The sequence below is a fragment of the Pistacia vera genome, unplaced genomic scaffold, assembly GCF_008641045.1.
Source record: "Pistacia vera cultivar Batoury unplaced genomic scaffold, PisVer_v2 Contig93, whole genome shotgun sequence".
Taxonomy (NCBI): Eukaryota; Viridiplantae; Streptophyta; class Magnoliopsida; order Sapindales; family Anacardiaceae; genus Pistacia; species Pistacia vera.
Genome location: NW_022196812.1, coordinates 1 through 16,851, shown reverse-complemented (window position 1 = coordinate 16,851; position 16,851 = coordinate 1). Strand labels below are relative to the sequence as shown.

At 36.9% G+C, this 16,851-nt stretch overlaps 1 pseudogene; it reads right to left on the bottom strand.

Annotated features, from left to right (window-relative positions):
• LOC116120242 overlaps nt 1-4,599 on the bottom strand; it is a 32,364-nt pseudogene extending 27,765 nt beyond the window's left edge.
• Between the last annotated feature and the right edge of the window lie 12,252 nt (nt 4,600-16,851).

Here is a 16,851-nt window from a genome sequence, read left to right as displayed (position 1 = left end):
GGGTTTTACAAAAACAAAATTCAAACTTACCGTGGGGGTGTTCTGTTCCCAAAATCTCAAAATTCTATAGGAGCAAAATTTAAATAAATCAAAAATCAAAAATTTTTAAAAAATTGACTAGGGACCATGGTCCCCACTTGTCATTCATTGGATCTACCATTGTGTTTATCTTCACTTGATCACTTAACTAGAACAACAACTCTATCGTCACTAGGATGAGAGTTTTGCATATACAAACTAATTTACATAGACTATGCTGTTCTACAATGTTTTTTCTTCTTTGTCGAGTTGAAGAATTCAATTTTTTTCTTTTATACAACAACAAAACTATTCATACATATAGCTAAAGACAATTTACCTATTGTTCTTTAGCTGTAAAATCAGGCTATGCTGGCTTTTGAAGCAGCATGGGTGGTACCCTCTCTGGCACCCTTGCCTTACGAGTACCATTACGCCGAATTGCACGAAGTGCATTAGTAGCAAATCTTGAGGCATAAATGGTTGCTCCTAAACTTGGTGAATTTCCACTAGCCTTAGACAATGCATCTTGCAAACAATTCTCTTCTGCACATAAAGATTCTTCAAGCTTCCTTTTACTATAGTGGCACTAAGCTGTTTGTATGAAACAAGTTGCCCAAGTCCTCCAGTATAGTGAATAAAACCTAAAAGTATGACGCAACTGCTTATCGTGAAGCCACCTGAATTGAGAGGCAACAAACTTCAAGTCTTCAACCTTAAAAGCAAAAGCTTCAACTTTCGTGGGAGCTCTTAATAGTTCTAGTTGAGATAGAGAGATTGGAAGAGCACTGAGGATCCAGAGCCCATGTCAGAGTTCTTCACCATAGAAATCACCAACCCCAAGATATTCAGCGTTAAAGAAACCAGTTATTCCACCATTGGTAGTTATAGTCAATAGCTTGCCTCGCATGATGAAGAGCATTTCGTCAACAGGTCACCCTCTCGGACAATGTAGCTTTCTTCATACCTAAGTACCATAGTCAATGATAAGCAAGGTCGAATCCACAAAGAGCAAGGCTAACAACCTAGTGTATATTTGAGTTAAACAAAGGTAAATTGGCAAATTGATTAATTAAACTAAGGAAATTAACTAATTTTAGAAAATAAAAATTACTAACTAAAACACTATAATAAAGGCGTTACCCTTATGGATTCAGTTTGACCCAAGACTAACTCCCACAATTCCTCTCCTCACTCTTAAGACTTTCTAAACCTATAAGGTTAGGCAAATCAAACAAAATGATTTTTTGGCTATCTAGGTATAATCTATCTTGTCTCCCTGTCATCTTAGTTACAGATCAATTGGTTAAAGATTATCATCAGCTAATCGAAAGCTCTAACAATTAAATACCACTAGGTTGTACAAAACCAACAAGAACAACCTATCAACTTAGCATCATTCAATAAACCTATTACACAACAAATGCATTCCTAGTAGAAATGATATTAAACACTAATACAACTTGATTGCAATCAGCATCAAAACAATTTAAAGTCATAATCAACATTCAATAATCTAAAACTGACATTCAATTATGCAAAAAGCTACATATCAATAAACATTATTAATTCAGCACATCAAGCATCAGAATAATATTAAAGATCTCAACCAAACTAAAATGAAAGCAAATACAATATGAATACAAGAAACTTAACCAAATGTCCAACATTTGAGTTCATCCAACTAGTCAAGAGCTATTGAGTAGATCCATGAGTGTCGATCCTGATCTCGCCTACACTGTAACAGGCAACCAGGAGCTCAGCCACTCATAGTGGTGTCAATAAAGGCTGGAGCATCAGAAACAGGGCTGTTCATGGTGAAGAGGAGATGACCGACAACAAGATAACGCCACAAAGGGGTGAAAACGACCAACAAAATGCCCCGTAGACAAACAAGGGCAACTTGCCGAAAAATGTTAGCTTCCAACAGGTTTTCCAATGAACAGTGGCGAATGGAAATCCGAGGGTATTGTGGGAAAGCTCACGAGCTTCGAGTCCTTCTATGTGACTAGGAAGTCATGACAACACCAGAAAAGGAGTGAAAACACGCCGGGAAATTGAAGAGTCACTATATCAAGGTGTTGGATCCCACTGTAAAAAGGGTAGATCGATGCCGAAAATGTGAAGGGAAGCTGATGGGGTGATAGCCGACACAAAAGGAGCTCAATCGACGTCGAAAATTGGTGCAAACTCCGGTTCAGGGTGAAGAGTTGGGGCATGGAAATGGTGATACATCGCCAACAGTGGGAGATGAAGCATCATAGCGTAGAGGAGATGGAAAGGATAGCTTGGCCAGCGTGAGAAAAGGTGAAACGTTACCGGCCGGCGGCCAAGGGAGGTAAGGGTGGTAGCTAGCTACCTTTTTGCGTGACCTCTTGCTTTCTTTTTATAATGAGGATGGCAAATATTTTAGGTCCCTGCAAGAATAAAAAATGACAAAACAAACCCCTACTATTTATAACAATTTGACCCCAGAACAATGAGACAAAATCAACCCTAGATAATAAATCACACCCCATATATTATCCGCTTACTCAATCTCAAATTTCAATCCAAGCATGCCAAATTAGTAACAAAAAGTCAGAATATGATTTTCATATGTAAATTCATAATTTCTCTTAATTGTCTCAATATAAATTTATCTTTAAGCACATAAGGGTATTTTAATCATAAGTCATTTTCATGACTTTAACAGTACAACACTACCTTGAGACGGTCGCACATTGCATCCAAAAGTTGTTCATCCATTTTTTCAAATATTGGCACCTTAAACAAATCCACAAAAGGATTCCAGGTTAAGAAATCACCAGCACTGTTCTAACTCTAAAGAAAGGGTAAACAAAATAATGAAAATAAATTGTAGTACAAAAGAGGAACTCACTTGCATGAGCAAAGCCAAACAGAGATGACGCTTTATGTCCCTTTTAAGATCCCTGGAAGATTATAGAGCATATTCTCTTCATCAACAACTATGGTTTCTTGCCATTTGTATTGCTCATAATGCCTTAATCACTCCCTCAGAGTATTAGGGAGAAATTGGTGGGCCATCCACTGTTCTGCATCACGTCTTTTCACTCTCATCTCCTTTAATCTTGTAGTTGTGGACTGCAATATGTCTGTTTCATAGCAATTTCAATTCATCAAAATCTATATTAACAGTCTATTATCTAAAACCCAAGTCTCATGCACAACTTTTGAAAACCAACTCAAACATAAAGACATAATGTAAGCTATATTATCACATGAATGATGTGTTATACTTAACATTTAGGAACCACTATAATGCTGAAAATATACCAAACCTCTAAATATAAAATTTATGGGCACCAAACTACCTGCATATTTCCTAGCAATTTCAACAAAGCAAGTATGTATGTTTCATAGCAATTTCAATTCCTCATAGTATTAGGAATAGAGTGTCCTCTTATGTAATGGGTTGATGGTGTTATGCTTATAAAACACCATAAGGTAGAGTTTCCATCTTATAGGATGATAGTGTTATATACTCTAATATCATGTTCATAAATTAATAGTGGATTTCTCTCATCTGTGGATATAGGTGAATTATGCCAAACCACGTAAATATCGTACTGACGTATGTGTAATATTCTTCACATATCATTTTTCTTTATTTTATTTTTTTACTCCTCCAATTTCTAATACGAGCCTTAATTTTCTTGCTTTCTGAATTTCTAACATTAATAAGCAATTAACAATTCTTCCTTTCAAGTATCTTCAAGGTTTAAAGATCTTGGCATGTGCAAACAAGGGAATGAACTACCAAGGATGATGCAATATTTCAGCTGCTTGTTTGTAGCAAAAATGATGCAACATAGCTATAGATAAATATTTAACATAAAATGACTAACAAATCTGCAAATCAAACTTACATGGCTAGCAAGCATGTAAAGAAATAGATTAAATGCAGCTCCAGCCCATGCAGTTTCAGTGAGTATACCAGAAGTCCTTGTAACTTCCTTGTATAACGGATATATTTGAATAAACCTTAGAAAATATTGAAAAAAACAACAAATTTCAACAATTTCTTCATATTCAGAGCTTCCGATCCCCCCAGTCTTAGAATGATAATAAGAATCACCACCTGCACACACACAACTAAGTGAGAAGTGTTGAAACTTAAAGACTATTCTAAAAGGTAGAACAAGAAATCCCAGATTTATAATCATGAAATCAAACAAAGCAATCTATAAGGAAACATGAAAATAAAGCATAAAAGTAAAGAAAAGATAGAGAATTTATAGTGGTTCAGCAATCAAATTGATTACCTACATCCACTCTTCAGGGCAGCAAAGAAATAACACTATAAAGATAATCTTATAGAGTTTTTGCACTTTCCCAGTATACATGAAGAACCCTAGGAAAACCCCTCTGTAAATCACCCGTAAGCACCTTTTCCACACCTCTCATATATCAAAATACAAAAAATCATAAGACATTTATACAAAGAAAAAGGGATAGCTGTCTAACAAACCATATGACAAGTCCTCACCAAAGTCGTTTGATTCATCTTGCATCTGCAAAAGCTCCACCTCAATCTCAATTGCAACAGAATTTCTCTTTCTGTAACCAAGAGAAGAATAGGGAAGAAATGAGACCCAAATCAGTTTTGGTCTTTGGAGAATAAAACAAACGCCCTTCCTCTTCCTTTTTAAAAAATGCTTTGACCAACAAACTTAGTATTTTGACTCCACATAAGCACAGAACAGGTGCCACATCACCTCAAGAAGTCCACAAACTAATTTCAAAGAAAAATTACATCCACTTGTAAAGGACATAAGCATATAAAAGTAACAACAACTAAAACGTACTTTGGGAACAAAGAATATTTTTATGAATAAATCACCAAGCTTAGATATCGAATTTCCAGTTAACATTAAAAAGAGTAATACTATATTTACAAAGTCTCCATATAAAGATATATATACAAAGTGATGTGTCATACCATGATTAGGCAATGAATTTAACTTTAGTTAAAAAGTTGACTTTACAAATTCACTCTCCCAATCATAGTATGACACATCACTTTGTACACACATTCTTGTCTGAGGACTTTGTAAGTGTAGTATTATTCCATTAAAAATACACTGAATTTGGGAGTTTGAAATCTTGCATGCAGCATCTACCAAGAGGCATGTGTAGCTCACACAATGCAAAGCCCAACAATAGAATCAAAAGTCTCTTACAAGTAAAAACATAGAGAACTTAAATGGTCCAGCACAAAGCTAGGAAAGAATTTAGATTTGAATGGGTTGGTTAATAGGCCTGTTATATATTATGATCAGGGGCGGATCCAGCTCACTTTGGCCCACCCTCAATTTTTTTTTTTAAATATTAATATATACAATTTTTGGATTTTGGCCCACTAATTTCAAATTTCTGGATCCGCCACTGATTATGATTATATATATATATATATAGCTTAAAATTATTTAGAATTTGTTAAAGAGTTATGCAAATTGTAGCATCGAGAAATTTGATGCTGTAGCTATGGCGAGTTAAAGCAAGAAAAAAGTGATTGTATAATAATTGCTAAGATTTTCCATCGCAAAAAGAAGGTAAAAGAGGGACACGCCTTATTAAAGCAAAAAGCATGAAACATTTTGTCTCAAATCATTTTATCTTGTTATCTAATTTAGCAAAAGGGAATGTTTGAAGACATGTGGGATATTATATCATGTTCTGAAAATAACACTAATAAAAGATGAAGACAACTTGAATTAGCTTATAAATCTGACTTTATTGAAGGTCTATTCTTCTATAAGTTAAAAATGAGGAGGAATATATAGAAAAGATAGCATAAAGCTTATATCAAAATATGCCTTGGCTATGTTGAAGCCAAGTGATGACCCTTTCCAATTCCAAAGTTGTACCATGATTTATCTGGATCAAGCTATGAAGTATTGTCTCTGTTTTGAGCTCATATATAGTCCAAGCTTGGAAGCGTTCAAAGAATTTCTTTGTTTCTGTTTTCAGAAAATAATAAACTTAACATGAAAATAAGAAATTCAATTTTGTATATTTTAATGGGAAAGATTATTTGAATCTATAAGATTGGTTGTTGTTGGAGAGAGAGTTGTAGATTAAACTCATTTTAGAGTGTGGTTACCCATTTTAAGAGCAGTGGAATAATTACCAAGTAGATTAAACATTTCCAATTTAAACACATAAAAAATAAGTGCTGTAAATAAAGAACACAGTCATATATATGGTTCGGCTAAATCCACTTTTACCCTACATCCATGAGACCTTGTCCCGATCAAAGCAATCCACTAAGCTAAAAACACATTACAAGATATATTTCAAAGTTGATCTAAGTTATAGTAAAAAGAACTCCCTATTCAACTTTACACTTAGCACCACACTCTGAATCCTTAATGTGTAGCAACTCCTTTGGATCTTCTTCACGTCGGGAACACACCCGTGAACAGCTAGAGAACCACCAAGTTTCAAGCACCGACGCCATGCATCAGCATCAGCAAAGGAACCACGTTCCAAGAGCCATCAATAACATGTTTGATATGGTGAAGTTTTGGCACAAATATGGAAATGAACCTTAAACCTTAAGAGAAGAAAATACTCTAAGAAATTTATAATACAATAAAACAAAATGTCAAAAGGTTAGATTCATACAGGCAAGAAAGAGTATTATTTAATGAAGGAATTTTTGCTCAACATGTTAGAGTAGGTGCCCTAGAGCCAATCAATTATTGTAGAATTGACTCTGTGTAATAATGTTTATTGATCAATAAAAGGCATTTTATTCTATATCGCGTAAATCATTATTGTATGTATTGATATATGTCCTTAGACTGGTAGAACCATGACGAGGGTATCAAGTGTTTCAAATCTTGATAGTGAGAACCCTATGAGCATAGACAATACGGTAAGCGCACAGACAATACGGTAAGCTTTAAATAGAATGGTCATTCTAGAAACGTCTATAGCCCTAGTATTGTTCTAAAGTAAGGGCACAGACAATACGATAGGACTATCATAGTGTTGAATGACCCTATTGAAAGGCAGTGACTGATCTCACTTGTCAAGGTTGTTTGGTGACAACCTGGTACAATACATGGGTGCTTACTGTAGGCAAGTTCACTAGAATGACCCACCAAAGGATTCCATATGGATGGTAACCCTAGTGTCTATGGAAAAAATCCTCTAACGAATGGTGGTACATATGATCCTTGGACTTGAGATCACCAGAGCCCCTTGTGCATCGATTGGTGTAGTTTGACACTAGCCTAACGCAGTTCTATTCAGAGCTATCAATACGATAGTGATTGGCTACATCAAGGAGTGTATCAAGACTATGGTGGATCAACAGAGGATCTATCACTCCTGGGTACAAGAGAAAGTTATCTCACGGTGCAATTCAGTAAATGGCAATGACACTAAAACTGTGGCCGCAGTGGGATTGAGTTGTTGCTCTATCTAGTTTATAATTCAGGTCATTGGTCCAATAACTGAATACATAATGTCGAGAGTAACTGAGGTTGACACTATTTCTATACCTCGGTCTCGTTGAGATAATGGATGATGAAAGGATTGGATTGTACAGTAACCATATTGTTGACAGGTAGCTGCTTCGCTGAATCCAAATCTATTGTGGTGCGTAATGATACCTATCTAGGGGCCAATCCTGTATGTGTGTAGTGAGACATTAATGGTGTTAATACAATACTACACACCGGTATGATAAGGAGCCTACGGGTCAACACATAGAAGATATTAGAACCATTTATAAGAAGGGCGTTTTCGTTCTTTAGGCAAAAGGGTATTTTGGTAATCTCATAGTGCAATTAATTTGCTGAGGTCGTAGCCTTTATTTAATTTGATATTACGATTAATAATGTTCGCTTTATTTAAATAATTATAATTATATGTTAAATTGTTAATATATATATATATATATATATATATATATATATATATATATATATATATAATATAATGATAATTAAAATTAAAATATCACTAAATGGGGCTGTTTGGATACAAGGGTGTTTGGGTTGGTGCCTAACCTATTCCATGATGGAATTGGGCAAAGTGCACTATATAAGTGCAAAACTTTGTGAATAAATACAACTCACTCAATCATTGAAATAAAATATTTCACCCCTTTTTTCCTTTTGCCACGCCAGATTGCCTTTTGCTTGAAACAAATACTTTTTTATTTCTTCTTGTTCTTAAGGCAAAGAGGATCTAGCAAATCCCTCTTTAGTTCCTTGGGTTGTCTTGTGTGTGGACTACATTGGTTGATCCTACTCTTGGTTGGTACCAAAATTCTTTAGAGCAAGTTGAAGAGCCTCCAACGTGCGTATGTTTTAACTTTAAAACTGATTTCCTGCAGATTTGTATTTAATGTATAAATTGTTAAATTCGTTCCCTGATCTTGGTTCTAAGGAACGATCCATGTTGTTATGATTTATATTTCCGCTGCCATGACTTGATCGTTTCCTTACAGTGGTATCAGAGCCGTGTACCAATTTTAAGTTTATTGTCGATTTATAACATGTATTTGATTGATAACTTTCTTTTGTTAAATCTGTAAAATCTGTTTTTGAATGAGTGATTCAATTGATAAATTGGTTTAGTAATGTGTTGATGAGGTTATATTGGTTGGTTGGTATCCTGGTTGAATGTTAGTGCATTTGATTTGATTTGGATACGTGTATTACACGAAAAACTACAAAAAGTGAACTGTACATTCTGAGATTTGCAAACTTCACCGCGGTGAAATAACAACTTCGCCGCGACAACGTTCTTACTGGAATTTTCAGGGTTGCCTTCGCCACAACAAAATAAAACTTCGCCGCGGTGACAAAGTTACTATCCCAATTCTGTGTTTTCGCAAAGGGCCAACTGTAGTTTTAATAATCTATACACCAATAACCATTATGCACATATAAGAGGTAATTAATAACTAACCCCCAATTCAAAAATTGATTGTTTTTTAAATGTTGCCATGTACTTTGTTGTATATTGCATGGTGCTCGGTACATGAACCTTAGACCTATGGTGAATGTTAAATTTTTTGGGTGTATAGATTATAATAGGGCTTGTGTGTCCTGCCTTTCTCCCTTCTCGTGTACATTCTTTTCTCATCTCATTCCCCTCAAATGTATCGAGGTTTCTAAATTTATTGATGTAAAGAATTTGATAATTTTCTCACTGTAAATTTAGAATCAGTTTTTGTAATGTACTTGAAACGGATCAGGAAGAGACAATCTACTTGAAGACTCAAGATTTTATTAAGGACCCTAGGTGACCTACCATTCCTCTAGGCTCAGGAAAGCGGTTTTAGTTGGCCATGTACCACACGTTTTATATTTTGTTTATAATGCATACTAAGTTGAATGTTCAATAACATGCCAAACAATGTCATTCTAACAAAGATAATAATTGGTGAGACTAAATAACAAACCCTCAATTAAAGTATATTAAGTCACGTATGCCTTCCATCCCATGGTTTTAATCAAACCACATCTGTTGGAGCCTTGTTCGCCAAAGCAAGGGTACACTTCTATTAGTGGGGAGTTAAAATTCTTGGAGTTTTCCTTAATGGTGATGGGTCGACTTAAAATGACGGTTTTGCTTGTTCGCCAAAGCGAAGGTTGATAACGCATCATAGGCATAGTAGAGAAGTACATAAAATTGTGTGTACTGGTGGCATGTAGTGTCCACCCTACTGATACTGAGAATCACACTTGAGGACGATGGTTGGGGCCATTGGATTGTGTATTGGCTTGTTGGCTTTTCACATTTGAGTTGATAGTAGGAGCTATCAACTGGTGTAGATTAAGTTTGTTGGCCTACCTAATCAACCATTTTGGTTTGTTCCCAAAGTGAAGGTTTGAAATGGGCCAGATGGATCTCAGTCCACTAGGAAAGCCAGCGAGCTTTCCCAATTAATAGTGAGGGCTATTGACTTGAGGAAATAGTGGGAGCATCATTTAATAAAAGACCATATTAAATAATAATATGAACTTTATAATGACTTTTTCTTTTCTGCATTGTAATATCACCAAAATGAGCATTATGAACCTGCGACCGATAATCGAGAAAGAAAACTGTTGAGTTGACCCAATTTCTGAGACCGGTATCGTAATCTTCAGTTATACTCAAGTCGGAAAAGAAATTGTATATCCTTGAAAAGCCATATATGGCTGAGCCTGATCCTGATGCCACTCAGGAAGTAAAGGACACTTATCAAAAGTTCCTTGATGATGTTGATGAGTTTAATGCTTGATGTTACATCGTGACACCAATGCTGCAAAAGTAGCATGAGAATATGGATGCGCTACTATCATTCTACACCTTAGGAGCTTTTCAAGGGAATGCTCGACATGAGAGTACAAGGTGTCAAAAGCACTGTTTGAGTCGTCTAACTGAGGGAGTCTAGGTTGGTCCTCATGTGCTCAAGATGAGACGCCACATAAAGAGGCTTGAGACTTTGGGATTGAGTGGGTGCAGAATTACAAATGGATTTGATTCTGCAATCCTTGTCTGACTCTTATGCGCCGTTCATAATGAACTTCAATATGAACACGTTGGTGAAGACCCTGTCGAAGCTTTGAACATGCTGAGGACTGCAGAGCAGACTTGAAGAAGTCCAAGCCTGTTTACTGGTTTCCGCTAGTAAAGGAAAGGTAACGCAAGGGTAAGGCCAAGGCCAAACCCAAGCCCAAGCCCAGCCAGCCTAAGCCAAGCCTAACCTAAGAGCTAAAGACATGGTGCTCTTGGGCCTGAGAGTGCATAGGGAAGGGTAAAGTGTCTACTTCTACAGTGCAAGCTTGGCCACTAGAGGAAACACTGCAAGGCTTTCCTCGCAAGCAAGAAGAAGTTAGAGGCTACGACTTCAAGTATATTTATGATTGAGATTAACTTCTCTCCCATACTCTTGGGTCTGACATAGGAGTGTACTCACATTGACTGATTGCAGGGACTAAGGCAAAGTAGAGTGCTCGCCAAGGAGAGGTGAACCTCGAGTTGGAAATGGAGCACATTGGTTGCTGGCTATAGGGACTTACTGTTTATCTTTACCTACAGGCTTGTTTTTGACTATTAACTATTATTATGTACCTTCTATTTCTAGAAATATTATTTCAGTATCTGCTTTGGTTATAGGGTATCATTTTGAGATATCTAATGGATTGTTGTCCTTTAGTTTGAATGGTATTCTATTGGAATGCAAGGTTATATATGTGGTTATATGTTCTTGATTTAAACAATAAAGATATTCTCAATGTTGAAACTAAGAAAGCTAAACATAGCGATCAAAACTAGACATATCTGGCGCTATAGATTGGGTCATGTTAATAAGACCTGCTTGCAAAACTTCAAAAGGATGGGTTTTGGACCCTTTTTGACTTCAGTCATTGAGGTATGTGAGTCATGCCTGTTAAGCAGATGACCAGTCTCCTTTCATAGGACAAGGTGAAAAGGCTATGAACTTTAGGCATCATCCATGGTGATGTATGTGGTTCACTAACAGTTAAAGCCAGAGGTGGATTATCATACTTTCACATTTACTGATGATTTTAGTAGATATGGTTATGTCTACCTTATGAGACATAAATCTGAAGCCTTTGTAATTAAAGAATTCAGGAATGAAGTAAAGAATATGTTGGCAAAGTATTAAAGCTTTTCGGTCGAGTCGAGGAGATGAATACTTAAGCTCAAGGTTTTCTGATACTTAGGAATGTGGGATAGTTCACAACTCCCCCCTCCGTATACACCCCAACACAAGGTGTTTGAAAGGAGGATAGGACCTTACTTGACATGTTAAGTCCATGAGATTTTTAGTGATCGCTTACATCATTCGGGGGTTATGCCCTAGAGACTGCAACTCACGTTTTGAACCGTGTGCCGTCAAAGTCTGTAATAATAAGACTCTATATGAACTATGAGTGGGCAAAGCCCAACTTGTCTTATCTACAGGATTGGGGTTGCGATGCTTATGTTAAAATTGACTTGAACAAGCTGGGCCCAAAATCCTGTAAACGTATATTTGTGGTATCCAAGGATACTATTTCTACCATCTAGAAGAGTGCAATTGTTGGTGCTCGTTCTGGTGTCTTCCTAGAAAAGGATTTTTTCTAAGAAGTACTAGTGGGAGAAAAGTAGAACTCATGAAGTTCTAGAACCACAAATATACTAGACAAAGGATAGGATGATGGCCACAGGAAGTGGTTGAACACATGAGAGGTACTCCATAACTTGTGGACATAAGTGAACCACCTCGGTACACAAGAGTAGTAGATCTGAGAGAGTACGCCTGAGCACGAAGATACGAGATTACCATGACTCAACATGGACATACTAGTCTACACCAGACGACGAACCCAGACCCTACGAAGATGCTATATCGATCCAGATTCCGTTAAATGGCTTGAAGCCATGAAATTTGAGATAGACTCCTGTACCAAAACCAAGTATGGTCTCTGGTGGAACCACCTGAAGGGTAAAACTCATAGGATGCAAATGGGTTCTCAAGAGAAGACTGACATGGATGGCAAGGTTGCTATCTATAAGCACGATTGGTTGCCAAGGTTTCAAACAAATTCATGGTATTGACTATGAAGAACCCTTTTCACTGGTTGCCATGATAAATCCATCCGATTATTTGCGATTGTTGCATCATGACTATGAGTTTCGCAAATGGATGTCAAAACAGCTTTCCTGAATGGAAACCTTGAAGAGGATGTGATATGACACAACCCGATGGTTTGTTCTTGATGGGCAAGCTGATAAGTATGCAAGTTGTAGAGATCCATTTATGGACTCAAGCAAGCTTCTAGGAGCTAGAACTTCGTTTCGTGAAGCCGTAAAAGAATTCGTTTTACAAGAAAAGATAAGCCTGTGTTTTACAAGAAAGTGAGTGGGAGCGTAGTGGAATCTATGTTGTATGTCAATGACATACTTCTAATTAAGGAATGATATACCGAACTTGCAGTCGGTAAAGACTTGGTTATCCAAGTGCTTCTCCATGAAGGACTTAGGGGAAGCAACCTACATCCTTGGAATAAAGATCTATCGTGATAGATCGCGTAGGTTGCTTGGCCTAAGTCAAAGTGCATATATTAACAAAGTACTGAAAAGATTCAGTATGGAAGAATCCAAGAAAGGATTTCTTTCGATTTCACATGGTGTTTATCTCTCTAAGGAAATGTGTCCTAGAACACAAGATGAGAGAGATATGATGAAAAGGCTCCCATATACATCAGCAATTGGATCTATCATGTATGCCCTGCTATGTACGCAGATTGATATCTCATGTGCTTTGAGCACTTGTAGTAGATATCAATCAGATCCAAGTGAGCGTCACTGAATGGTTGTCAAGAACATTCTTAAATACCTAAAAAGGACTAAGGATATGTTCTTGGTTTATGGAGGGGAAGATGAACTCACTATAAGAGGATACAATGATGCTAGTTTCCAAACGGACAAAGATGATTATCAATCGCAATCGCAATCAGGGTTTGTATTTTGTCTCAATGGGGGTGCAGTGAGCTGGCAGAGCTCTAAGCAAAGTACCATAGCGGACTCTACAATGGAGGCTGAGTATATTGCATTATCAAATGCAGCCAAGGAGGCAGTTTGGATTAAGAAATTTGTCACTGAACTTTGTGTGGTTTCCATGATTGTTGATCCAATAGACATCTATTATGACAATAATGGAGCTATCACTCAAGCCAGGGAACCACGGTCTTGTCAGAAGTCCAGAGACATACTCAGACGATTTCATCTCATCAGAGAAATAGTTAAGAGGAGTACAGATCAATAAAGTGCATACTGACGACAATCTCGCAGATCCACTAACAAAGCCTCTGTGGCAGTAGAAGCATGAAAGGCACTTGAGATCATTTGGTATTAAATACATGAATGATTGGCTATAGTGCAAGTGGGAGATAGTTAGAGTAGGTGCCCTAGAGCCAATCAATTATTGTAGAATTGACTCTTTATAATAATGTTCATTGATCAATAAAAGGCATTTTATTCTATATCGCGTAAATCATCATTGTATGTATTGATATATGTCCTTAGAATGGTGAAACCGTNAAAGCCAGAGGTGGATATTCATACTTCATCACATTTACTGATGATTTTAGTAGATATGGTTATGTCTACCTTATGAGACATAAATCTGAAGCCTTTGATAAGTTAAAAGAATTCAGGAATGAAGTATAGAATATGTTGGGCAAAAGTATTAAAGCTTTTCGGTCGGATCAAGGAGATGAATACTTAAGCTCAAGGTTTTCTGAATACTTGAAGGAATGTGGGATAGTTCACAACTCACCCCTCCGTATACACCTCAACACAACGGAGTGTTTGAAAGAAGGAATATGACCTTACTTGACATGGTTAAGTCCATGATGATTTTTAGTGATCTGCTTACATTATTCTGGGGTTATGCCCTAGAGACTGCAAGTCACGTTTTGAATCGTGTGCCGTCAAAGTCTATAAATAAGACTCTATATGAACTATGGAGTGGGCAAAAGCCCAACTTGTCTTATCTAAGGATTTGGGGTTGCGATGCTTATATTAAGAAATTGACTTTGAACAAGCTGGGCCCAAAATCCTGTAAACGTATATTTGTGGGGTATCCAAAGGATACTATTTCTACCATCTAGAAGAGTGCAAAATTTTTGTTGCTCGTTCTGGTGTCTTCCTAGAAAAGGATTTTTTTCTAAGAAGTACTAGTGGGAGAAAAGTAGAACTCAATGAAGTTCTAGAACCACAAATATACTAGACAAAGGATAGGATGATGTGCCACAGGAAGTGGTTGAACATCATGAGGAGGTTACTCCACAACTTGTGGATCAAAGTGAACCACCTCAGGTAGCACAAGAGATATGTAGATCTGAGAGAGTACGCCATGAGCACGAGAGATAAGATTATCTCATGACTCAACATGGAGACATACTAGTCTACCATGACGACGAACCCAGAACCTATGAAGATGCTATATCGAATCCAGATTCCGTTAAATGGCTTGAAGCCATGAAATTTGAGATAGACTCCATGTACCAAAACCAAGTATGGTCTCTGGTGGAACCACCTGAAGGGGTAAAACTCATAGGATGCAAATGGGTCTTCAAGAAGAAGACTGACATGGATGGCAAGGTGCATACTTATAAGGCACAATTGGTTGCCAAAGGTTTCAAACAAATTCATGGTATTGACTATGAAGAAACCTTTTCACTGGTTGCCATGATTAAATCCATCCNGAAAAAACACAATAATAACAATAACAATAATAGAGAGAAAAAGGAGAAATACCTCGGTGGTGGGTGAGGAGGTCAGTGAACAAAGCAGCGAAGGATTTGACTGAGTGGATTTGAGAAATTAAGAGAGGGAAGTTTCGAGGAAGGAAGGAGAGAAGAGGGCGGGGGCCAGAGACTAATGTTTTGAAAAATCAAATCATTAACTGTTTCCTTACTTCGGTCAAGAGATGGTTGTATTGGAGGATAGAGTCACAAGGAAGATGACACCCCTGTCAGCCAAAAGTTTATTGTGAATTACAGGTCCCACTGACAGCTTTTCAACTAAACGTCGCCGTTTTATGTCTCAGAAAAATGTTAGAAGGACAGAAGGTAATGCATCTGATAAAAAATTAAATTTAAATATTTTTTTATATATATTTATAATTCAATATTATAAACTTTTTTCCACAATCCTAAATATTTATAATTCAACTCCGTAAACTTTCCTCGTAACTCTAATCTAATAATTTGTAATTATGAACGTATTAATTATAAAAAAAAAAATTGTAACATTTACTTATACTAATATATTGTTTAAAATTTTAGTATTATCGATTTCAAATAAGGAAAACAAGTGTGACGTGGCAAAATTTATTGCTTTAATTGGACGAGTAAGATATTTACCCATCCGGAGAAAGTTTATTCTTGCGATGGCAGCACAGAACGCGGCGAATATTGACCAGGGTACGGCGGCCACAGCTAGTGATGGTAATGGGTCGGGTCAGGATCGGGTATCCCTTGACCCAAGCCCAAGCCCGGCCTAGGCTCATCATCGGTATAATAGGTAAAGCTCAAGCCCGACCCGACGGCCTTTTGTAACCTTAGGCCCGGCCAAGCCCGCCTATTTTTATAATTTGAATTTTTAAAATTTAATAAATTTTAATTTTTTTTATATTTTTAATTTTAAAAATAGTTTTTAAATATTAATTTTTTTTTTTTAATACTCATCAAATGGGATGAGATTAAGGTTTGGGAAAAATTGGTATATATATGTAAGATAATCTTATAATTAAATATATAGTATAAAGATAATTTAAGAAAATTAATACTAAAATTGTCGAACCGGGCCGGGTCTGAAGGCATACCTAGGTCTGGCCTGTACTAGAGATCAGACCTTAAAATCAGGCCTAGACCTAAACCCAAGCCCACAAACATCGAGTAACGCCTAATCTTTATGGACTGGACCGGACTGGATATCCGAAAATATCGGGTCAATTACCATCTCTATCTACAGCGTCCCAAGTCAAACCGGCTGTCAGATATTTTATTTTCCATTTGACTTGTCTTACCTACTTCCCCGCTCCCCTACGGTTATTTTATTTATTTACGAGCAAAATTCCCCAACATCACCTCCTACAAAAACGAGGTAAACCCAGACTATTATTTATTTAAAACTACTTTGATAGCTTAACACTGGAGAGACTCCGTACGTAGTCGTTTTGACAGGGTCATGGATCGGCAACTGCCAACGGCTTGATCATGATCAACGTAGCTTAAGTGGATTAAGAAATGTGCATGTGTTCAAATAGCTGGCTTTCACAAC